This window comes from Mustela erminea, chromosome 2 (genome assembly GCF_009829155.1).
Source record: "Mustela erminea isolate mMusErm1 chromosome 2, mMusErm1.Pri, whole genome shotgun sequence".
NCBI lineage: Eukaryota > Metazoa > Chordata > Mammalia > Carnivora > Mustelidae > Mustela > Mustela erminea.
In genome coordinates, this window is record NC_045615.1 from 153,487,595 (window position 1) to 153,513,914 (window position 26,320).

The window sequence follows — 26,320 nt, forward strand, 5'->3', positions numbered from 1 at the left end:
TTTATTCAGTATAATTAATACATGAAAACCATGTTGTGAAATATCAAAAGATGAAGACATGTATAAATGTCTAAATTACCATCATTTGATGTTCTGGGTATTCTTTCAGAATTTTTCTATTGTGTTTGTACAAATTTATGTGTATTTTATTTTATTTCCAAAAGAGAGTATCATGCTTGTGTTTTTTATGGAACTTGTTCATTTAGCAAAGTGATGTGGAGAACATGCAACAATATTGCCTGCAACAAAATCTTCTGTGTAATTATTGTATACATTATGTCTTTCATTGGAGGTATGTTTGATAGATATTTAGGTACTTCTGGGAATATGCTGTGCATTAACATGTGCATGTGTATTTCTACATGACTAATTCCTAGAGGTAGAAATGCATGGTTAAACAGTATGTTTACATTTTATTTGAGGGTGCCTGGGTGGCTCAGTGCATTGAGCTCTGCCTTCGGCTGTGGTCATGATCTTGGGTTCCTAGGATCGAGCCCCACACTGGGCTCTCTGCTCAGCGGGGATACTGCTTCCTCTTCTCTCTCTGCCTGCTGCTCTGCCTACTTCTGATCTCTCTCTCTATCAAATAAATAAATAAAATCTTTTAAAATAATTTGTATTTGAAAGCCTCATTCTGCATTATACTTCATAAAAAGTTTTCTCAGACACTTTTTCTTTTCTTTTTTAGCAGAAGGGCATTTCCTTAATTTGATAGAATATTTATCTACAGTAAGGCAATACCAGGGAATATAGGTGAAACAGTCAAAGGTTTTCACTGAGATTGTGAAGGAGACTAGAATGGTCACTATTCTACCTCAATTCAGTATTGTATTTGGGGTTATGGACATAAAATAAATTGTTATATGTGTTCAACATAAGATGGGCCCTGAAGCTAATTAAAAAAAAAAAAATCAACCATTTATAAGAGAAATTCCCAGAATATAAAGGTGGTTTCCTTAGCTTGCTAAGTAAAAATGATCTCACTCTGGCATTAATTAAGAATATTTACAGTAATGACCACTTCACAGATAAGTAAAACAATTTACATTTTAAACACTTACTTATGTAGGATATATTCTATCACTTGAAGTAGAAATAAAAGCCAAAGAATGTCTTACTAGACTACATACTGACCTTAAGTATATGTTAGCCATGGCTCAGGAGCCATAGAGAGCTTCACAGTGTGCCACTCCCTGCAAGCCGCATGTGGGATTGTGGCTTTGCAGCTCAATACAGCAGCAGTGTCCTCTGAAGGCAGCAGAGAAGAACAGGCTGCCATGTCAAGAGAAGCCCAGACCTGCAGTGATCCATGCCCCCTTTCAGAGCTTGCAGACGGCAAGGATCTCAGTAATGGCACCAGGAACCCAGACATTTATCTGCACGGCTGGTCACCAGTCTTTGCTGGGGTGCTCAGTGGAATACGAAGCTGTGGCAAGGCCTACTGAAGGAGTAGTGGGCTGTGATTGGACCCTCTAAGCTCAGGGCAGTGGCCCACAGCAGCGGCCATGTGGCTAGTACAGAGGAGACGTACACCAGGTAGCAAATGTGCCGTCATCTGTGCAATCAGTCACATGCCCCAGTCGCAGACTAGAAATAGCAGCATCCAGCTAAGTACCATGTAGGGCATGTACGCCTTTGGGTGAACTAAGGCACACAGCAAAGCTGTGGTTGTAAAGACTGGGTTGACCGAGGGCTGCCAGCCATGCAGCACTTAGCAGGCCAAGCTGTTCATTCCCGCTGTGTCATAGTCCACAGGGTCCAGGGGGCCTGGGCTGGGTTGCCGAGGACCGGAACAGGTCTGGGGGCAGCCAATCCATGACAGCCCACTACTAGCACCAAGGCTACCTCCAGGTGCCACTGCTGCACACACCCAGCTGAGGCAGCGCTCGCTTTGGGCTTTGGAGCCGCATCTCTCATCCACCCTAGGCATTCTTCTGGGCCACAAGAACCAGTGATCAGACTGGCCACCAGCCTCTTCTTCAGGGGATCAGGTGCTCCTCCTAATGGGCCTCTTCGGCCTACAAGGTGATGACTCCCTCCCTGGTAGGCATGGCAGCCCCTTCCCTCTCAATAGGACAGAGTGAAAGTTCAGTAAGTTCCTTTAGGGAGCGTGTCCTCTATTATCCAACCTACAAGTGAGATTTTGCATCCTATTATCAAAGGCTAGAATGAGCGTGGAAGCCACCAGGTAAATCTTTTTAAAGGACAGTGAGGTAAAGAGAATAAGCTAATGAAACAAAGTCTGTCCATAAATAGCTCAGTTTTAGTTTTGTTTTTTAAGATTTTACTTATTTTGGAGAGAGAGTGCCCTGGAGCAGGGGGAGTGAGAAGCTGAGTGAGATAACTTTCACCAGATTACTTGCTGAGCACAGAGCCCAACTCTGGGGCTTGATCTCTTGATCTCACCACCCTGAGATCATGCCCTTTGCTGAAACCGAGAGTCAGAAGCTTAACCAGTTGAGCAGCTCAGTTTCATAATAGGAAAGGGGTAGCTGGTAGACTTCTAAATTCACATACATTCTGTTGGAAAGTGACAAGCTGGATGAAACCCAAGAACTTGCCCTGTTCTTAGGTAAGAAGGCTAAGGCTCCTTAGCTGAGGCTGGATCTTACTCTGGAGAATTAGTGGTCTCCCAAAACAAAATGGATGAGTAAATCATTATACACAAATTTAACTACCTGTCGTTTCTCTAGCAAAGGACAAAACTAGAAAATTCTGGCCCCAAATTAAGTTAACATATTCTGAATATTTACACAATAATAGAGATACTGTGCATAGCTTTCATAATGTTCTTGTGTTAATACCCAATGTTTGAAACACAGTTAAGATCAATAATTTTTGGAGGGAGATGACTTTTGATTTAGAATAATAGGTTTCAATAAGTACCCATACATTTTTATTTATATTTTATTTATATTTCCCAGTTTTCCTTTTGGCATGACATTTCTTACTCTCTCTTTTTTTTTTAAGTTTTTGTTTATTTATTTGACAGACAGAGATCACAAGTAGACAGAGAGGCAGGCAGAGAGAGAGAGAGAGAAGGAAGCAGGCTCCCTGCTGAGCAGACAGCCTGGTGCTGGGCTAGATCACAGGAACCTGGGATCATGACCTGAGCTGAAGGCAGAGGCTTTAACCCACTGAGCCACCCAGGTGCCCCAACATTTCTAACACTTAAACAGGCTGTAAATCCCTTGAAAACGGATTTCATTCTGAGAAGCTAAGTGGTCACAGGAGGAAGAAACCTTCTATCACAGCTCGAATAAACTGGATGAGTCCCATTTGTGAGGCATATCAACTTGAGGCCCCCGATGTAACTACTCCTTTTTTTCCTTCTTCCCTCTTTTTGCAAACTTCCGGTAACAGAACAGACAACACTGTGTGGTGACAAATATAGCAGCTGCCACACAGGCCAGCAGGAACCCAATCACATCCAGAGAATGGAACTGGAACCAGGTGAGGTTATGGGAGGCCGGCCGCAGGTGTTTGGCTCCTTTGTGGCGCATGACAAACTCTATCCAGAAGACGGCTCGATCCAAGGGCTTTATAGGCTGGTCGTGGTGAATCCCTGATAATCTCATAGCGTTCTCTTTGTATCTAAACAGAAACATAAAGATACCGACATTGAAAGGAAGCTCATTTGCCTAATCGTATAATTCCCATGAAAGGTTTTTGAAAAGGGCCATACAAATGCTTCAAAATATATATCATAGAGTTACAGAAGCCATATGTTTTTTTATTTGGATCCACACTGGAGATTTGGCATTTAAATTGGAATTTTCCCATCACCAACTATTCTAAGAAGTGAAAATGGAAGTGCAGTGAGGATAGTTTGATCTTTTCTAACAGAGGAAATGCTATGGGCCCTTGTAACAGCTGTAAATAAGATGGTGGGAATGCTCTTGTTGAATGACCTCATGAAGCAGCAAAGGGAATTGTGTCATGGTAAGTAAAATGCCACCTAACTGGTCTCTGTCTCCACTCTTCTACCCTCTACTCTTTATTTTCCATCATGTAGCCAGTATGATTTTTGAAACCGATATCAGATCACAGCACTTCCCTGCTCAAAATTTCCATTTAGCTTCTCATTACCTTTAGAATAAAGTCCAGCTATGGATTTTGGACTATATGGTCATACAGATACAGACCCCGGCAACTTCTTCTCCTGTCACTTTGTCCCATGTACACTCTATTGTAGGCATAAAAGCCTGCTAGGAGTTCACTAAAGTTGCCAAACATGTCCTCACTTAAGCATCTTTGCACTTTCTGTCCCCTCTGTCTCTGTGCTGGACACTTCTCCCTGCAACACATCAAAGCTGCTTCTACATGTTGATAGATGACCCAGCTCTGTGTTCCATCTCAGGCTTTTCTGGGCCACACTATCAAAGCACTCTTAGACATTTGGGATGTGTGTGTGTGCATGTGTGTGTGTGCTACTCTTTGAAACCTAGAATTTTAAAATATATTTTCCATAATAACATTTAAATATATAACATAAGAAAAATGCACATAGTCTTAACTGAATAGCTCATATTCAAAATTAGCTAGAATATAATTGTGAAGTGGATGTAATAATACACCTACTACTAAGATATTGATATAGAGTATCACACGCTACCCAGAAGGATCCCATCTTCCCTGACCTTTTTGGTCATCATAAATTAGGTTTTATTATTTATGTATCAGAATAACAATATAGTACTCATTTCCTTTTGTCTCTTGTCTAACAGTAGCCTGTTAATTCTGTTACTGTATAGTATTCCATTGTTTGGCAACACCACAGAGTATTTCTTCATTTAACAATCAATGGACATTTGTGTTAACAATTTTTTAGTCATTATTACTAATGCTGCCATAAAAATCTTGTGTATTTCTTTAGATTTTCATGTTTATACAGTTGTGTTTGTATATAATGTGAAAGTGGAATTGCTGAGAAGAAGGTTATTTAGGGTTGTAATTACTTTACTGACTGAATTATGTAGAAGTATATTGCTTAATTTCCAAAATTTAGAGATGTTTCCATTATTTTTCTTTTTGACAATTTCTTTTTTTTTTTTTTGTCTTTTTGACAATTTCTATGTGAATTCCAGTAAGGCTGGACGGTATACTGTTGATTTATATTTTCCAAATTTACTCTGAGTGTATAGCCCAGCATACATTATCTTCTCCGTCCATCCATCCTTTCCTGTCTTCCTTTTTTCTTTCTTTCTCTTTTTGTCTTCTTTTTCTATGTTATTGAGAAAGATGTTTGAAAACTCAGTATTAAGACTGTAGAGTTGTGTATTTGTTTGTTCTTTTGTCTATGTCTTCTGCATTTTGATATTTTCATGGTAGGTGTCACCAGTTACTAATTTATGGTGTTTTGACAGATCAGTCTATGTATCATTATGAAATATGTATCTTTATTTTTGTTAGCGATTCTGGAGTACTGTGTCTGATAGTCGCATAGGCACAACATCTTTCTAAATGTTTACTGCGAAAATAGTTCATTTTCTACCTTTCTACTTAAAATACTCTTCTACATTTCTGTTTGAACATGTCTTTTAAAGAGTATATAGTTTTTAAAATGCATTCTGACAATCTTTGTCTTTAAATTATATAATCTGTTTAAATTTAACCTAAGTGCTGGCATATTTATACTTTTACCTATTTTCTTATTCTATTTTCTGTTCCATTTCTCCAACCTGCCATATATATATTTTTTTCTTTCTTATCTATTTAAAGTATTTTATTAATTCATTGTTCTACCATTTTTTTCTTGATAATATCTTTTGCGGTGTTTCTTTAGATGATACCCTCCTAATATAAAATTATTACTGATAGTAGTAACAAATACTGAATTTGGGGTTATTGTGCTAGGCACTAAAAATTTCCACACATTCTTCTGTGCAATATAGAAAATTTCTTTATTTGTGTTGTCATCTTTAAAAAGTTTTGTCTTCAAAGGACACAATCAAAGAAATGAAAAATCAAGTCAACCAGAATGGAAGAAAACATTAACAAATCATATATCTGTTAATGTGTTATATTCATAACACAAAACAAATTCTTTAATAAGGTGAGACAAAAATCAAATTTTAAAATTATCAAAGAATTGGAATAGACAATTGTCTAAAGAGGACACATGGATGCAACTGGCATATGAAGAGATGCTTAAACTTGGCTATAAGGGAAATGCTAATCAAGAGCAGAAGGGAGACCACTTTGCACCCACAGGGATGTATATAATAAAACAGATGATAGAGGCACCTGGGTGGCTCAGTGGGTTAAGCCTTTGCTTTCAGCTCAGTTCATGATCTTGGGGTCCTGGGATGGAGCCCTGCATCAGGTTCCTTATTCAGCGGGGAACCTGCTTCCCGTTCTCTCTCTGCCTGCTTCTCTGCCTACTTGTGACTCTGTCAAATAAATAAATAAATAAATATTTAAAAAAAAAAAAACAGATGATAGCAAGTGTTGGTAATGATGTGGAGAACTTGGATCTCCCATACTCAGCTGGTGGAAATGTAAAATGGTGTGTCTCATTTGGATATCAATTTGGCAGTTCTTTACAGAGTTAACATATAACCAGCAATTCTACTCCTAGAATTTCCAAAAATTTCCTTTCATTTCCAAAAGAATTGACAAATTTTGTTCACACAATAACAGATGTAGGAATATTTATAATACCTATATGTGTAAATAAACAAAATGTTCATGAACTGATGAATAAAAAATAGATTGTAATATATCCATATAAATTGTAATATATCCATACCATAGAATATTATTCAGCAATGCAAAACTACCACATCAGTGAAACTCAAAAACATACCAAGTGAAAGAAGCCAGGTGCAAAAGGTCATAACATACTACATATGTTTGATTTTTGTACTTTAAATATTATGGTACATAAATCATATATTATAAAATATATTAAAATAAAAATGAAAATTAATTCTTGGGCAAAAAGATTTATAGTTTTAGAATTTTTGATGCTGAATTGAAAGTTATTTTACATAATTGCAAATTCTTCATTCTTTCATTCAAGGAATTCTATCATATTTTTTAAAATGTGTAAGGTGATATCTCAATGTCATTTTAATTTGAGTCTCCCTGATGGCTAGTGATGATGAACATTTTTTCATGTGTCTGATAGCCATTTGTATGTCTTTATTGGAGAAGTGTCTGTCCATATCTTCTGCCCATTTCTTGATATGATTGTCTGTTTTGTGTGTGTTGAGTTTGAGGAGTTCATTATAGATCCTGGATATCAACCTTTGTCTGTACTGTCATTTGCAAATATCTTCTCCCATTCCGTGGGTTGCCTCTTTGTTTTCTTGACTGTTTCCTTGGCTGTGCAGAAGCTTTTGATTTTTATGAAGTCCCGAAAGTTCATTTTCGCTTTTGTTTCCTTTGTCTTTGGAGACATAACTTGAAAAAAGTTGCTGTGGCTGATATCGAAGAGATTACTGCCTAAGTTCTCCTCTAGGATTCTGATGGATTCTTGTCTCACATTGAGGTCTTTTATCAATTTCGAGTTTATCTTCGTGTACGGTGTAAGAGAATGGTCGAAACTACATTGAGATATTACCTTACACCAGTTCGAATGGCCAAAATTAGCAAGACAGGAAACAACATGTGTTGGAGAGGATGTGGAGAAAGGGGAACCCTCTTCCATTGTTGGTGGGAATGCAAGTTGGTGCAGCCTCTTTGGAGAACAGTGTGGATATTCCTCAAGAAATTAAAAATAGAACTTCCCTATGAGCCTGCAATTGCACTACGGGGTATTTACCCCAAAGATACAGATGTAGTGAAAAGAAGGGCCATTTGCACCCCAATGTTTATAGCAGCAATGGCCACGGTCGCCAAACTGTGGAAAGAGCCAAGATGCCCTTCAACAGACGAATGGATAAGGAAGATGTGGTCGATATACACTATGGAGTATTATGCCTCCATCAGAAAGGACGAATACCCAACTTTTGTAGCCACATGGACGGGACTGGAAGAGATTATGCTGAGTGAAATAAGTCAAGCAGAGAGAGTCAATTATCATATGGTTTCACTTATTTGTGGAGCATAATAAATAGCATGGAGGACATGGGGAGTTAGAGAGGAGAAGGGAGTTGGGAGAAATTGGAAGGGGAGGTGAACCATGAGAGACTATGGACTCTGAAAAACAATCTGAGGGTTTTGAAGGGGCGGGGGTGGGAGGTCGGGGTACCAGGTGGTGGGTATTATAGAGGGCACAGATTGCATGGAGCACTGGGTGTGGTGCAAAAATAATGAATATTGTTATGCTGAAAATTAAAAAAAATTTTAAAAAAATAAAATAAAATGTATCCTTACAATTCCATATATAAGTTTTGCATTTGCTCATATAGAAAATTGTTGCAGCCCATTAAATCAATGGAGTTAAAAAGCAACTTTGCAAAAAATATCTGGTTGAAAATAGAGGTATGTTTAAGAACAGTTATACATATTAAAATTTCAAAATTAGCTTCTTAAATATAGGATGAAATCCATAGTCATCATTGATAGAAGAACCTATCTCTAAATACAATAAATGTAAAAAATTATAATACTCACGAAGGGTTATTAATGACCATCCTCAATGCACTGAGCAAATCTGTACTAGACAGTGTGTGGAAATCCAGACTGACAGCTGCTCCCTTGGCCTTCATGTGAGCAAGGTTATCAGGTTGATCTGCGAACAAGGGAATGCCCACCATTGGAATCCCGTGGTGGATCGCCTCATAGATGCCATTGGTTCCACCATGAGTTACAAAGGCTTTGGTTTTTGGATGACCTAGGATTGGATGACTCTCAGCACATTAGTAATTATAATTCTTAGGGAAAAAAAGAGAGTTTAGCAACATAAGGTACATAGTATAATACATATGAAATATCATTAAAATGTCTTTTAGATCTCAGAGCAAGAAGAGCAAAAATCTGCTGGAGAAGTCAATGAAAATTGGTGTGGTAGTTGTAACTTGAAAAATGGTTACAAAATGGCTGAAAAGACAGATTGAAAGGGAAAATTCTGGATAAAGAAGAGCATGTGCAAAAGAAAGAAAGAAAGAAAGAAAGAAAGAAAGAAAGAAAGAAAGAAAGAAAGAAAGAAAAGGAGGTGGCATACTAGAACATATTCTCTTAAACAGTAAAGTCACTGAGTTTAACATGTAGAGTGTCAAGGCAACAGGAAGCATGATAGTGGTGGTTCAAGTCAGGGGAAAGAAAGACTGCACTTTATCATGAAATGTGTTATGACTTCATGAAAAAGATAATGGTGTTTTCCTGGAGAAAGCGTAGAGTCACTGGGAATAATTTTTCATTAGCACTGAATAGCCATGTAGAATGAGAAAAGATAGGAATAAAGTGGGAGAATTAGGAGCCAAAGTGATGATCCATTTCGTTACTAAAAATTTATTGGGAGAGGCAAGATTGTGGAAGAGTAAGGGACCTCATTTCATCTTGTCCCTGAATTTAGCCAGATAACTTTCAAACCATTCTGACCACCTATGAATTCAACTTAAGATGTAAGAACAGATTTGCTGAAATGCTACAAATAGAAAAGTGGGCATTTTTTGCAAGGTGGGAGGTGCAGCAAAATGAATCTGAGGGTATATTCGGAAGATAGATGGTAGGGGGAGGGAGCGTCCACAAGCTGGCTACCAGAAAGTGATTTAGCTCTGGGAGCAAATTCAGACTCTTTAGAAGTCTGTTCCAGGGAGAGATGTCCCTGCCTGAAAGGTGCTCAGGTGGCAAAGTGGGGCAGAATCCTAGGTGGGACAGTGTGGTCTCAGGATCCTGGGGTCACAGAAAGAACATGGGTGCGTGGGCTGCAGAATTCCTAATCCATTAGAGGAGAGAAACCAGTTATGTTCAGTGAGATAGGGCGTTCAGCTCAGTTTGCCATAAACAGCAAACTGCACCATGATCAGGTGACCATTCTCTATGTGGGGGACCTCCAAAGGGCAGAAATGTTGTGACCCTCCACCTTCCCCTGGGAGGATCAGTGTGGGTACATACCACACAAGTCTGCAGTTTGGCACACACAGACCTGAAAACTGTTTATCCTTGTAGACTTGCTGAAGAGAATGGCCTGTGATCTTTCAGCTCCAGGGCTGGAGACTGGCATGCAGCCATTTTTATTTTCATCCTCCAAAGAGGCACAAAGGGTCTTCAGCGAACAAAAGCCACATAGAGCAATCAGAAAGCTTACATTGAGCCCAGCCCCTGGCAAGGTGTGCAAATCTGCCCAGGCAAAGACACCTGAGAATCAGTGCAGCTAGCCCTTCTTTTAGAAGACCAGCAGAAACAACAGGGAACACTCAGTTTTTGGAGCACAGAGGACTATAAAACTTCAGCACTGAGAGAAAATAGTATATAGAATTCCGTTTTTTCTCAAGAGTCATTTAACTTTCAGTATAAAATCTCTTGTTCTTTTCTTTTTTTCTTTTCAACTGGTTTCTTATTTTATTTTATTTTTAAAACATATTGTTTATATGTGTGTGGGAGAGAGAACGAGCAGGGGGGAATCAAAGAGTGAAAGAGAGAGAGAAGTAGTTTCCATGCTGAGAAGGGAGCCAGATGCAGGCCTCAATCTCAAAACCTGGAGATCATGAACTGAGCCAAAGGCAATAGCTTAAGTGGCTGAGCCACCCAGGTACCACAACTGGTTTCTTATTTTATCAATTCTTTGTTTTTAAGTATTTTTTAACTTATATTTAAATTTACATTTTATAGATTTATTCTTCATTTTTAGCTTCCTTTCACTGTTGCAATTTTATTTTTGATTATATGAGTTTTGCTTTATTCACAGTTTTTGGATTTAATGTCTTGTAATAGACCAAAATACACCCAGAACCAAGTGGATCACCATGTTTTGTCCACCTGGGAGATTATAATCTCTTTCCCCACTCCCCCTTTTAATTTTCTTTTTTGTTTTAGTTTCTGACCTGTTTGGATTTGTCTAGTATGTGTTTCATTTGATTTGTTGTTGATATTTTTTACCTTATTGTCTCATTCTTCCATTCTTCTCTAGGTAAAATGACTAGAAGGAGGAAATCACAACAAAAGAAAGAACCATAGATGATACTCTCTGCCACAGAAATAACCAAAATGGATATAAGTAAAATGCCAGATCTGGAAATCAGGATAATGATTATAAAGTTACTAAGTGGGCTTGAAAAAAGCATAAAACACACTAGAGAATCTCTTAATGCAGAAATAAAATCTAATCAGGCTTAAATTAAGAATACTTTAACTGAGATGCTATCTAAAATGGATGCTCTTCTAGCTAAGGTAAATGAAGCAGAAAAGAGAATCAGTGACATAGAAGACAAGATGATGGATAGGAAGGAAGGAAGCTAGAGAAAAGCAAGAAAAACAACTAATGGACCCAGAGGGTAAGGGGGGGATTTGATAAATGAGTGATCCCATAAACAAAATAATATTAGAGTTTTTGGCGTCTGAGAGGAAGAGGAAGAAAGATCCATGAGGCATATTTGAGCAAATCATGGCTGAGAATTTCCCTAACCTGGGGAAGGAAACAGTCATTCAAGTCCAGGAGGCACAGAGAACCCCCATAGAAATTAATAAAAATAGGTCAACACCTTGACACATAACAATGAAACTTGCAAATCTCAGAGACAAAAAGAAAATCCTGAAAGCAGCTTGGGACAAGAGGTCCATAAACTACAAAGGTAGAAACATTAGATTTGCAGCAGATGTAACCAAGAGACCTGGTAAGCCAGAAAATACTAGCAGGATATATTTAAAGTGCTAAATAAGAAAAATAGGAAATCAAGAATACTTTATCCAGCAAGGCTGTCATTCAAAATAGGAGAGGGCAAAGGCTTTCAGGACAAACAGAATCTCAAAGAATTTCTGATCACTAAACCAGCTCGGAAAGTAATATTAAAGGAGATCTTTTAAGTGAAGAGAGAGTCCAAAAGTAACATAGACCAGAAAGGAGCAGAGACAATCTACAGAATCAGGGACTTTACAGTTAATAAGTTAGTACAATAGCACTAAACTCATATCTTTCAATAGTTACTCTGAATGTAAATGAGCTAAATGGACTAACTGAAAGACACAGGGTATCAGATTACATAAAAAAAAGCAAGAGGCATCGATATGCTGTCTTTGAGACACATTTTAGACTCAAAGGCACCTCCAGATTGAAAGTGAGGGGGTGGGAAACCATTTTCCATGCTAATGGGCATCAAAAGAAAGCTGGGGTGGCAATCCTCATATCAGAAAAATCAGATTTTAAACCAAAGTCTGTAGAAAGGGATGAGGATAAACACTATGTCATAATTAAAGGGTTTTTCCAACAAGAAGATCTAACAATTATTGATATGTATGCTTCTAACTTGGGAGAAGTGATTTATACTCATATATTAATAATCAAATTAAAGTAACACCTCAGTAGTAATAAAATAATAGGGAATTTCAATATCCCACTCACTGTAATGGACATCTAAGTAAAGATCAACAAGGAAACAAGGGCTTTGGATGACATAGTGGACGATATGGACTTTACAGATATATAGAGCTTTCCATCTAAAGCAACAGGACACACATTCTTCTCAAGTACACATGGAACATTCTCCAGAATAAATCACATACAGGGTCACAAATTATTTTTCAACCCATATCAATAGATTGGGATTATCCCTGGCATATTTTCAGGGCATGATGCTTTGAATTTTTTTAAATTTATTTTTTATTTTCAGCATAACAGTATTCATTATTTTTGCACCACACCCAGTGCTCCATGCAATCTGTGCCCTCTATGATACCCACCACCTGGTACCCCGACCTCCCACCCCCCGCCCCTTCAAAACCCTCAGATTGTTTTTCAGAGTCCATAGTCTCTCATGGTTCACCTCCCCTTCCAAGATGCTTTGATTTTGAACTCAATTATAGGAGGCTTTTTGGAAGGAATTCAAACATTTGAAGGTAAAAGAGCATTCTACTAAAGAATGAATCGGTCGACCAGGATATTAAAGAAGAATTAAAAAGTTTCATGGAGGGGGTCCTGGGTGGATCAGTGGGTTAAAACTCTGCCTCCGGCTCAGGTCATGATCTCAGGGTCCTGGAATCAAGCCCCCATTGGGCTCTCTGCTCCTTAAGCAGGGAACCTGCTTCTCCATTTCTCTCTGCCTGCCTCTCTGCCTACTGATCTCTCTCTATCAAATAAATAAATAAAATCTTTAAAAAAAAGTTTCATGGAAACCAATGAAAATGAAAACACAACTGTTCAAAACCTTTAGGATGAAGCAAAGTCAGTCCCACAGGGAAGTACATAGCAATGCCAGCCTTTTTCAAAAAAAATTTAGAAAAGTCTCAAGTACACAAGCTAACTTTAAAACTAAAGGAGCTGGAGGAAGAACAGCAAATAAATATTAGATTAAGCAGAAGAAAAAAAGTAATAACGATTAGGGCACAAATCAATGGTATAGAAACCTAAGAATAGAGCAGATCAATGAAACTAGAAGCTTGTTCTTTCAAAGAGTTAATTCCATCAATAAATCCCTAGCCACATTATCAAAAAGAAAGAGAAAGTATCCAAATTAATAAAATCATGAATGAAAGAGGAGTGATCATGCTCAACATGAAGGAAATACAAATACAAATAATTTTAAGTATGTGTTATGAGCAACTATATGCCAACAAATTAGGCAATCTTGAAAAAATGGCTGCATTTCTGGAAACGTATAACCTACTAAAACTAAAACAAGAAGAAATAGAAAATGTGAACACACTGATAACCAGAAAGGAAACTGAAGTAGTAAGAAAAAATATCCCAACCAACAAGAGACGAGAGCCAATGGCTTCTCAGGGGAATTCTACAAGACATTTAAAAAAGAAATAATACCTATTCTTCTGAAGCTGTTTCAAAAAAATAGAAATGGAAGGAAAACTTCTGAACTCATTTTATGAGGTCAACATTAACTTGATCTCCAAACCAAAGTCCCCACCAAAAAGAATTTCAGAGCAATACACTTGATGAACATGGATAAAGAATGTCACACCAAGATACTAGCCAATAAGATCCAACAGTGCCTTAAAAGGATTATTCACCACAACAAAGAAAGATTTATTCCTGGGCTGCAAGGGTGGTTTTGCACTCACAAACCAATCAATGTAATACATCACATTAATAAAAGATAGGGCAAGAGTCATATATGTCCTTCTCCATTGATGCAGAAAAAGATTTGACAAAACACAGTATGTTTCTTCATTAAAACTCTCCAGGGTGTCAGCAGAGAGGAAACCTATCTCAATATCATAAAAGCCATCTATGAAAAGCCCACAGCGAATATCATTCTCAATGGGGGGAAAACAGAGCTTTTCCTCTAAGGTCAGCAATATGACAGGGATGCCCACTTCCACCATATTTGTTCAACATAGTACTGGAAGTCCTAGCCTCAGCAGTTATACAACAAAAGGAAATAAAATGCATTCAAATTGGCAAAGAGGAAGTGAGACTCTCACTCTTTGCTGAAGACACGATATCTTATGTGGAAAACCCCAAACACTCTACCCCTAAATTGCTAGAACTGATACAAGAATTCAGCCACATGGCAGGAAATAAAATCAATGTATGGAGATCAATTGCATTTCTATACACTAACAATGAGACAGAAGAAAGAGAAATTGAGGAGTCTATCCTATTTAAAATTGCACCCAAAACCATAAGATACACTGGAATAAACCCAACCAAAGAGGTAAAGGATCTGTACTCTAAAAATTACAGAAGACTTTTGAAAGAATTTGAGGAGGACACAAAGAAATGGAAAAAAAAATATTCCATGCTCATGGATTGGAAGAATAAATATTGTTAAAAAGTCTATGGTACCCAGAACAATATACACATTCAGTGCAATCCCAATCAAAATACCATCAAAATTTTTCAAAGAGCTGGTACAGATAATCCTAAAATTTGTATGGCTCCAGAAAAGACCCCAAATGTTGAAAAAGAAAGGTTGAGAGAGGAATGTTAAAAGGAATATTGAAAAAGAAAACCAAAGTTGGTGTCATCATAATTCTGGACTTCAAGCTCTATTACAAAACTGTAATCATCAAGACAGTGTGGTATCGGCACAAAAACAGTTACTTCGACCAATGGAAAAGAGGAGAGAACCCAAAAATGAACCCTCAACTTTATGGTCCACTAATCTTTGACAAAGCAGGAAAGAGTATCCAATGAAAAAAGGATAGTCTCTTCAATTGATTGTGCTAGGAAAATTGGACAGCCACATGTAGAAGAATGAAACTGGACTATTTCCTACACCATGCACAAAGATAAACTCAAAATGGATGAAAGATCTAACTGTGAGACAGGAATCCACCCAAATTCTAGAGAACACAGGTCGCAACCTCTCCAACCTCAGCCACAGCACCTTCTTGCTAGACATGTCTCCAAAGGCAAGGGAAACAAAGCAAAAATGAACTGTTGGGACTTCATCAAGATAAAACGTTTCTGCACAGCAGAGGAAACAGTCAACAAAACTAAAAGGCAACCTACAGAATGGGAGGAGATATTTGCAAATGACATATTAGATAAAGGGCTGATATCCAAGATCTATGAAGAACTACATCAACACCCAAAAAAAAACAAATAATCCACTCAAGAAATGGGCAGAGGATATGAAAAGACATTTCTGCAAAGAAGACATAAAAATGGCGAACAGGCACAGGAAAAAGTGTTCAACATCCCTTGGCATCAGGGAAATACAAATCAAAATCACAGTGAGATACTACCTTACACCAGTCAGAATGGCTAAAATTAACAAGACAGGAGACAACAAATGTTGGTGAGGATGTGGAGAAAGGGGAACCCTCTTACACTGTTGGTGGGAAAGCAAGCTGGTGCTGTCACTCTGGAAAATATTATGGAGGTTCCTCAAGATGTTAAAAACATGATACAGCAATTGCACTTCTAGGTATGTTCCTCAAAGATACAAATGTGTTGATCTGAGGGAGCACTGCTATAACCTCCAGTGTTTATAGCAGCAATGTCCACAATAGCCAATCTGTAGAAAGAGCTGAGATATCCACGGACAGATGAGTGGAAAAAGATAACTTGGTATATTCATGCAATGGAATATTAGCCATCAGAAAGGTTGAATACTCACCATTTTCATTAAAAGGGATGGAACTGGAGGGTATTATGCTGAATGAAATAAATCAATCAGAGAAAGACAATAATCTTGTGCTTTCACCCATATGTGGAATATAAGAAACAGCACAGAGGATCATAGGAGAAGGAGGGATAACAGAATGGAAAGAAATCATACAGGGAGACAAACCTGTGGTTTGTCCCTATAAGAGCATACTAAGGGTTGCTGGAGACTAGGTGGATGGGGGACGGGGTAACTGGGTGATGGACATTAGGGAGGGCACTTGACGTGATGAGCACTGGGTGTTATATGCAATTGATAAATTATTGAACAGTACAACTGAAACTAATGATGCACTCTATGCTGGCTATTTGAATTTAAATTAAAAATTTTAAAAAAAATTACCCTTGAGAAGTAATTACACCTGAAATAAAGATACTTTGATTCTGGCCATAAGGAATGTGACTGTGTATGATAACATGCCGTATCTGATCTTTCTCCCCCTAGCACTGCAAAATAAATGTAAGGAAGGTTTAAGTTTTGTTTTTGGATTTTTCAATAGTAAATATTCAATTAATTTGCTTATTGAGAGCTCTTATCATTTTGTTTAGCATTAGTTTTAATTTAGTGTTCTCCAGATTCTTACCAAGAGGGTCATTCTGGGGAATCCACTCATAGAGCCGAGTATTTGGTCCTAAGTTGTCTGGTTTCTTGCCAGCAAATCTCCATAGAACCTGTTAAAGATAATTCCTTATTTCATAAGTTGAAACTTTGAAGTTATAGTGTATTAGAATTTTAATAAATTAAAAGATAATCTAGTTAGACCTCTTTCACTGACTGATATAAATAAGGACAAAAATATTAAAAATGAGACTACCAAAATGCTGGTATAATAAAATACCCACATTTTTAACTTATTTTTATATTCAATCAGGTATGAATGTTATCATTATGTTTCACACATAGAGATTAGACAAATGAGATTAACAGTGACAGATATAAGTATTTAAGAATTTTTAGGTAGTTGTTACAATTCTAGTGCAAATAACTTGGAAATTACTAAGATCTACACTTTTGTTTTCTTTTATCTATTATAATTGTTATCATCTTCCAATGTAATATTACCTATTTATTTCTTTTGAAGTGTTACAGGAGGGAGTTCATGTATATCCACTTGTTCCATATGTTATTTTATTAGAGTTTTACATCTGTTGATATACAAAAGAGCTAAGTATGCAATCTGTTGTTTGTGAGAAATAAATATTTCTGCTTACCAGTAATTTATTAATATAAATAACTTCTCTTAGTACCTATAATTTCTTTTATATTACTAATTATTAGGCACTACCTCCAAGAAAAAGGTAATTTTTTACATAAATCCAGATTACTATTACTATTTCTTGGTTTGGAAATTCTTTAAATGTTACAAAGAAGAGCCTATTGGAACTTCAGAAATAATAGTGCAGCTGTTGAAAAACATCCCAAACTGTGATGATGCTACATTTTATTTAACCGATTGTTAACACTTCATGCACTACAAAACATTGATAGCATGGAACAATATGAGTTCTATACCCAAGCAATTTCCATTCCCAGTACCAAGATAGATTGATTTCAGAATTCCCCAGGAATACACATAAACTGGATGATGGTTTACATTGGTTAACACATATTTGTTATACAAATGTTCAAGTAACTTTAGATATTAAGTGAACATTAGCTTAAAGAGAAACTATATCAGTAAACCAAAAAGTAGTTCACAAACACTCAAATACTCCAGGTGTTTTCTATATATTGGAAAAAAATATACTACTATATTTTAGGTAGAAAGAGGCATCTGGAATTTTCCCTTCCTAGGCTTGTTTCTGGTTGGCTTCTTAATATATTTCCATTTCCTTCCTTAATCAAGAGGAGTTACTCTTCTGCTAAGTTAAAGTCCTTTTGAAACCACGTATTACTAAGCACAGGGTCACCTTCAAGGGGCGGACTCATCTCCTCCCTTTTCATTTATTTTACTCTTAACAGGGTCCACTCCACCATTTGTGTCAGTTTTTCTCTTTCCCTGAATCATTTCGGCTGGGCGATTGCCAAAACATAGCTTGGTGAGCCTTGGCCGCCCTTTCTCTGAACAGCATACTGAGTAGGCTTTTCTCAAAAATTTAGTGGAAGGAAAAGAAACCTCAGTTATCCAGCAAGCATAAACTGCATGAAGCTTTTCAGACTTTTATCAGTTCCTGCTTAACATAACTGTTGAAATGTAACTCCTCAGTGAACATCTATGTGTTATTCAGTGCCCTTGGAAATCCTGTAAGGAGAAGGAGGGAATGACAGGACAGAATTTGGTGATTTCTGTATCTGCCCAAGATACATTATAATAGCAAATGTTACACTGTATCTCCTAAAAATATTCCTCCTAAATATATTTCTTTCCAATCTCAATGTTAATGCCAAAGTTATTGTCAAAGCACCTTCTGTACTATTTTACCATCTGCCATGTATATTTTGCTCATCTCTGAGATAAATTGGAGCTATCATCATGGTTTCCATGTCATGAAGGAAAGGCAAACAAATTATTTACACAGTTTAACAGACTCATTAAGTAGTTGTATAGGATTAAGTTACTTTATCTAACCTTTTGTGAAATCTGTGCAAGGGCTGATGCAATCAATCACATTGGCTTTTTCCTCTGGCATGTTAGTGACCATAGACCCTAGTGTAAACACCACAATACCATTTTCTCCAGAGCTCTGGACAAAGTCTTCCATTTCCTGTGAAGAAAAAATTTGTTCCATTACAAAACGAGAACACCATAGCAAACACTATTAAACAAATTTCTATAGGGGTGCCTGGGTGGCTCAGTCACTTAATTATCTGACTCTTGATTTTAACTGAGATCATGATCTCAGGGTTGGGTGATTGAGCCCTGAGGCTGGCTCTACACTCATGGGAGCATCTGCATAGAGCATCTGCTGGTCTTCTCTCTCTCTCTCTCTCTTTCTCTCTCTCAACTCCCCTCCCCTATCCCCCATATCTCTCTCAAATAAATAAATCTAAAAAAAAAAAAAAATCTTCAAGCAGCTAAGGAGTTATACCAAATAGTATCAGGAGTTATTAGAGTAATGTCTGTTTTTATCTTTAAATTGTGGCAAGATACACCAAAAAATTACCATTTTAACTATTCCTGAGTATGCAGTGAATAATGTCTGTATTTACACTGCTGGGTAACAAATCACCAGAACTTTTTCATCTTGGTAAATTGAAATTCTGTGCCCATTATATAACAATTCCTCATTCCTTCCTTCACCATCTTTAGCAACCATCATTATACTTTGTATTTCTATGAATCTGACTAATCTGCATACCTCGTGTATCAGTGGAATCATACCATATCTGTTTTTTTCTGATAGCTCCCGTTCACTTTTGGTAACATCCTGAAGTTTTCCACTTTAGAGTATGTGTTAGACGTTTCTTATGTTTTATGACTAATATTCCATTATGTGTAAATACATTATGTTTATGGATTTATCTGTTCCTGGACACTTGTGTTAGACTGAATAGAACTTTCGCCAGTTATACCTCAGAATTTAGACTTTGAGAAAGTTACCATACGCACTTAAACATTTTGCAATCAAAATTGGTATTAGGTTAACCCTCAGATAAGATCTTAGTTTCATATTATTACCAATAAGAAGGTGGACAACGAGATGTTGAAGAGACCATAAAATCATTCAGTAAGGGATGCTTGTTTTTCTTATGTCTTAAAGATACAATATAAACTTAAAACATACTACCTTATTGCTTTCTTTCATAAAGTATCATCTTATACACTAACAGAATTATTTTGCAATTTTATGCTTTGAATATTTTTCAGGTATAAGTGGTAGAAATAATTTGGTCCTTATTAAACATGCAGAATTTGTGGTCCTTATTATATACAAAATGTAGTTTTTTCTATGTTCATTATGTTGAGAACCATGTTTCCCCAATGATTTTTTTTTAAGATTTTATTTATTTTTTTGTCAGAGGGAGAGAGCAGAAGCAGGCAGAGTGTCAGGCAGAGGTAGAGGGAGAAGCAGGCTCCCCACTGAGCAAGGAGCCCAAAGCAGGAGTCTATCCCAAGACCCTGGGATCATGACCTGAGCAGAAGGCAGCCATTTATCTGACTGAGCCACCCAGGTGTCCCTCCCACAATGATCTTTATTGAGATTTTATCCAGCCTTGGTGTGTCGCAGAAAACACGTATTCTCATAGGCTAAGCAAACCCATTAATGCTCTAAGATGTCAAGCCTTGGGACTCAAATGAGGAATAGTGTAAATGTTGGAGTGACAGCAAGTGAACATTGGATTTGACTGTAGATACTGTTGGGACACACAAACATGGTTGAGGAATGATATTTCTAAGTAGAATACTAGTTAAATGCCTCAGAGCAAATAAAACAAAAGAGACAGGAATCACTTACCTTAGGCAGGGGTTTGGCAGGTTTACAGTGGAGTCCTCCAACAAACTCAAAATTTGGTAGGAGAGGGCGAGGAAATTCAAAATCCCAGTAGGTTTGAATGAGCCATATTTGAGCCTTCCCCCTTAACTCAGATAATGTAGTGGGTCATCCTAAAGGGAAAAACAAACAAACACCATATTAGTAAGAGAAAGGAGAATAACCATATGATCATTTCCATATATGCAGAAAAAGCATTTGACAAGGATACACATCTATTCATGATAAAAAGTCACAACAAAGTTGGTTTAGAGGAAACACAACTCAACAAAATAAAAGCCTTTTATGGAAAACCCACAGTGAACATCATATTCAATGAGGAACAACTGAGACCTTTCCCCCCAAAGTCAGGAACAAGACAAGAATGTCCACTCTTATGCCTTTTATTCAACATAATACTATATGTTCTGGCTATTGCAATCAGACAACAAAAAGAAAGAAAATCCATTCAAATTGGTAAGGAAGAAGTAAAACTTTCACTATTTGCAGATGGCATGATATTATAGAAAACCCTAAAGAAAGAGTTAGTATCCAAAATATATAAAGAACTTATACAACTCAATACCCCAAAACCAAATAATCCAATTTAAAAAAGGATAGAATACATGAACACACATTTCTCCAAAGAAGTCATACACTGGGCCAACAAACACATGAAAAGATGCTCAACACCACTCATCATCAGGGAAATGCAAATCAAAACTCCAATGAGATATCACCTCACATCTTTCAGAATGGCTAAAATCAAAGCCACAACAAACCAGTGTGGAGGTTTCTCAAAAAGTTAAAAATGGAAGTACCTTATGATTTAGCAATTGCACTACTAGATATTTATCCAAAGCATACAAAAATACTTATTAAAAGGGATACATAAACACTGGGGTCAATGTTTATGGCAGCATTATCTACAATAACCAAATTATGGAAACAGCTTAAGTGTTCATCAGCTGATTAATGGCTAAAGAAGAAGTGGTATATCTATATAATGAATATTATTCAGCCATAAAAAAGAATGAGAGCTTAGGGCACCCAGCTGGCTCAGTTGGTTAAGCATCCAGCTCTTGGTTTTGGCTCAGGTCCTGATGTAATGCTTGTGGGATGGAGCCCCAAGTGGGGCTCTGTGCTCATTGTGGAGTATACTTCAGATTCTCTTTCTCCCTTTATCCCTCTCTCTCTCTCTCTCAAAGAAATAAAATATTTTTTAAAAAATGAAATCTCACAATTTGCAATGACATGGATGTAGCTAGAGACTATTATACTAAGTAAAATAAGTCAGTCAGAGAAAGACAAATACCATATGATTTTACTCATATGTGGAATTAAAGAATCCAAACAAAAAAGTAAAAGACAGAGAAAGAGAGAGAGAGAGAAAGCACCAAAAAATAGACTCTTCACTATAAAGAACAAACTGTGTTACTAGAGGCACCATGGGTAAGTGGATGGGTTCAATATGTGATGACAGATTAAGGAGGACACTTCAGATGGCCACAGAGTGATGTGCAGAATTGTTGAATAACAATTGCACACCTGAAACTAATATAACACTCAGTTAACTATACCAGAATTAAAATGAAAATTAAAACTTGATGTCAGGATATAAAATCAATGCAGAAATCAGTTGTATTTTTATACACCAACAACAAGACAGAAGAAAGAGAAATTAAGGAGTCGATCCCATTAACAATTGCCCCAAAACCATAAGATACCTAAGAATAACCCTAACCAAAGAGGCAAAGAATCTATACTCAGAAAACTACAAAGTACCCATGAAAGAAATTGAGGAAGACACAAAGAAATGGAAAAACTTCCCATGTTCATGGATTGTAAGAACAAATATTGTGAAAATGTCTATGCTACCTAAAGCAATCTACACATTTAATGCAATCCCTATCAAAATACCATGAAATTTTACCGTAGAAATGGAACAAATAATTCTAAAATTTATATGGTTCCAGAAGTCTCCAAATAGCCAGAGGAATGTTGAAAAAGAACGTCAAAGTTGGTGACATAACAATTCCAGACTTCAAGCTCTATTACAAAGCTGTCGTCATCAAGACAGTATGGTACTGGCACAAAAACAGACGCATAGATCAATGGAACAGAATAAAGAGCCCAGAAATAGACCCTAACTTCTATGGTCAACGAATCTTTAACAAAGCAGGAAAGAACGTCCAATGGAAAAAAAGACAGTCTCTTAAATAAATGGTGTTGGGAAAATTGGAGAGCCACATGCAGGAGAATGAAAATGGGTCATTTCCTTACACCACACACAAAAATAAACTCCAAATGGATGAAAGACCTCAATGTAAGAAAGGTATCCATCAACATCCTTGAGTAGAACACAGGCAGCAACCTCTTTGACCTCAGTTACAGCAACTTCTTCCTCGAAACATCACCAGAGGCAAGGGAAACAAGGGGGAAAATGAACTATTGGGAATTTATCAAGATCAAAATCTTTTGCAGAGAGTTGAATGGATAAAGAAGATGTGAGATATATATATATATATGAATAAAATACACACACACACACACACACAATGGAATACTATCCAGCCATCAAAAGAAACGAAATCTTGCCCTTTGCAATGACGTGTATGGAGTAGAGGGTAATATACTAAGCAAAATAAGTCAATCAGAGAAAGACAATAATCATGTGACCTCTCTGATATGAGGAATTTGAGAGAAAATGTGGGGGCTTGGGGGGGTAGTGATGGAAGAAATTAAACAATATGGAATCAGGAGGAAGAAAAACCATAAGAGACTCTTAATCTCATGAAACAAACTGAAAGGTGCTGCTAGTGGGTGGAGAGGTAGGGATAGGGTGGCCGGGTTATGGACATTGGGGACGGTATGTGCTACCATGAATGCTGTGAAATGTGAAAGCCTGATGGTTTATAAACCGATACCCCTGGTGGAAATTCTTACGCACTTCACAGCACTCAACATAGCATATACCCTCCCCAACGTCCATAATCCAGTGACGATTCAGATCTGTACCCCTCTGGCAAATAATACATTATATGTTTATAAAAATATTAAAACTTGGTAGAAAAGTAAAAATAAATAAACAAATAAATTAAAAACCCTACAATAAACAACAGGTAGAGGAAATGAGAGTAATGAATTGTGAATATACTAGGGTATTTTCTGAAAGGAATTTGGAATAATTTATTGAAAAATGTTTCAAAGTATTTGTAGTTTGATAATAGAACACATATATGATACAAACATGTATAATGATGCAAATATATATTTACATACTTATATATGTTGTTCATATGTATATATGAAAGACAATGTGTAAGTCTCATTTTTAACATCACAGTATTACATTCACAATCATAAACAATTATTAAACCTAAGCCACTATCAAATTAAACATACATTTATTTCCTTTGAAATGCTGCAAAAGTAACAGATGCAAATGTAAACAATTATTTGAGCTCCCCAATCAATTAAGCTATGGAAACACCTTCCTTAGAGTACTCAGTCTCATTTCTATAATTTAGCAAGCTATTCCCTTGATCCTAGATTTTCCATGAAAACTGTGGAGTTTTGAAAGTATGACCTGACTCCTCATAGTCACCATTGCCCTTAGTTCACATTAGGAGCATAATAATATCTGTGTATTAAATAATATTTGCAAATAACAGCTGGAATATTTTCATCAAGTATGGAAATAGATATGTGCACTATTAATTTTGACTAATTTTTTCTTTAATGGATTAACATAGTTTTCAAAAAATGTGAACTATTAATGTGGATGTGCACCCTTCAACAAGATTTTAGGCCTTTAGTGCATGATTTATAAGCCCTGGTGAAAGAATTTGTGATCATTAGAAACTTCTTATTATAGGTTCCTGAGTCTGGGATAGAGCCAATATTTCTTCCAGTTATGAAGGAATCTTTCAGGTAATATGACAAAACATTTTTATTTTTAAATTAAAAAAGGGAAACAAGTGGGAATAATATCCTCAATACTCTAACGTTATACGAGAAAAATGTGACTCCTCAATTAACATCTCTGCTTTCATCAAGATAGTGAAATTTCTAATGTCTTCTTTTAAAAAGATTTTATCTGTTTTACAGAGAAAGAGAGCAGAAGCAGGGGAAGAGACAGGCAGAGCAAGAGAGAGGAACAGGCTCCCTGCTGAGAGAGAGCCCAATTCAGGGCTCAATCCGAGGACCCTGGGATCATGACCTGAGCTAAAGGCAGACGCTTAAACAACTGAGCCACCCAAGAACGCCTCTGATGCCTTTATTTTAAAAATGGGGAAAGTAAAGTAAAATGGATCTGTAGGAAATAGGCACAGCAGAGAGGATTTTTAAGGCAGTGAAACTACTCTGATATAATAGTGGTGTATACATATCACTATAAATTTGCTAAAACCTATCGAATATACACCACCAAAAGTGAACTCCACTATAAATTATGGACTTTGGGTGGATAATAATGTGTCCATGTAGGTTCATCAGTTGTAACAAATGTACCACTCTGGTGGGGGATGCTGATAATGGGGAACCTTATGCTTGTGTGGGGGCAAGGGTTATCTGGGAAATCTTGACTCCATGTGCTGTCATTTAAAATTATTCTAAAAAGCAAAGCATATCAAAAGTAATATTTTCAACCTGTATTTAATAAATAAAAATGGAGGTTTAAAACACTTTATCCAGAAAAATTTAAAAAAAAATAAATTATTACAAACAAACACACAATGAATAGATATGTAATTGCTTTAAGAAATCCTTAGCTTTAATTTGTGGTTATTGACTTCCTGGAGTGTAATGTACTCAATAATGGATGACACGGTTGGAACTCGTCCTGTCAAATAAGTCTTTCCATAATATTTGTGAGACTGGAAGATCATTTTATATTATCCTTTCATCATTTCATTTACAAAGTCAAATTCCTCTGACTTAATACAAACTCACCTTCCTAGGCACTAGGAATTAAGACTTCGTGCTACCAATTAGAAACATGACTTACCTAGTACTTCACTGTAAAACTGATCCCAACTCTTCTCATTAAATGTTTGGAACCAAAAGTCAAAATAAAGCACATATATCATGTTTTTTACTCTTTCCATGAATGTCATTTGATCACTTAATTCTGACAAAACAATAGGCACATAGGATGGAGGGAAAGAAAGTCCTCCACTTTGCTTTTCAGTTGCATAGCCAGGAGAGAAGCGAAGACTGTACACTAAAGGTATTCTAAGTAGCTCAGCCAGCAGCTCACCGCAGGGTCCAACGGTGTCTGCAAGAATGACGTCAAACCTCAATTCTTATAGTTTGGTCATGAGCTTCCTGTTCAAAACTACATCTTCACAGAGCTTTTGAATATGGTCAGAATATTTCCAAAATATCTCTTGCATTTGTGAAAAATATGTCCAAAATGTATCTCTTGGCAAGTTATATATCCATATATCAAGGATTTTTCTGAACAAATCCTTAAAATCATCTTTAAGTATGGATGCAGGGAAAATCTCATATTTGATAGCAGATGATTTGCTCGGATCTACAAGAATGGAAGCTGAAGATGTCAGAACAGTCACTTCGTGACCTCTCTGGACAAGTTCATCGAGGATTGTCTTTATATTGATCCAGTGGCTATATTCTGTGGGCCACACCTTTCCACAACTCCCAGAGCTAAAGTAACAACTGAGCTGTAGCAGCAGCAGAACGGAAATCCACTTTGTAGACATCCTGGTGGAA

At 36.9% G+C, this 26,320-nt stretch overlaps 1 pseudogene; it reads right to left on the reverse strand.

Annotated features, from left to right (window-relative positions):
- Window positions 1-3,101: 3,101 nt before the first annotated feature.
- LOC116585148 lies at window positions 3,102-26,320 on the reverse strand (annotated as a pseudogene).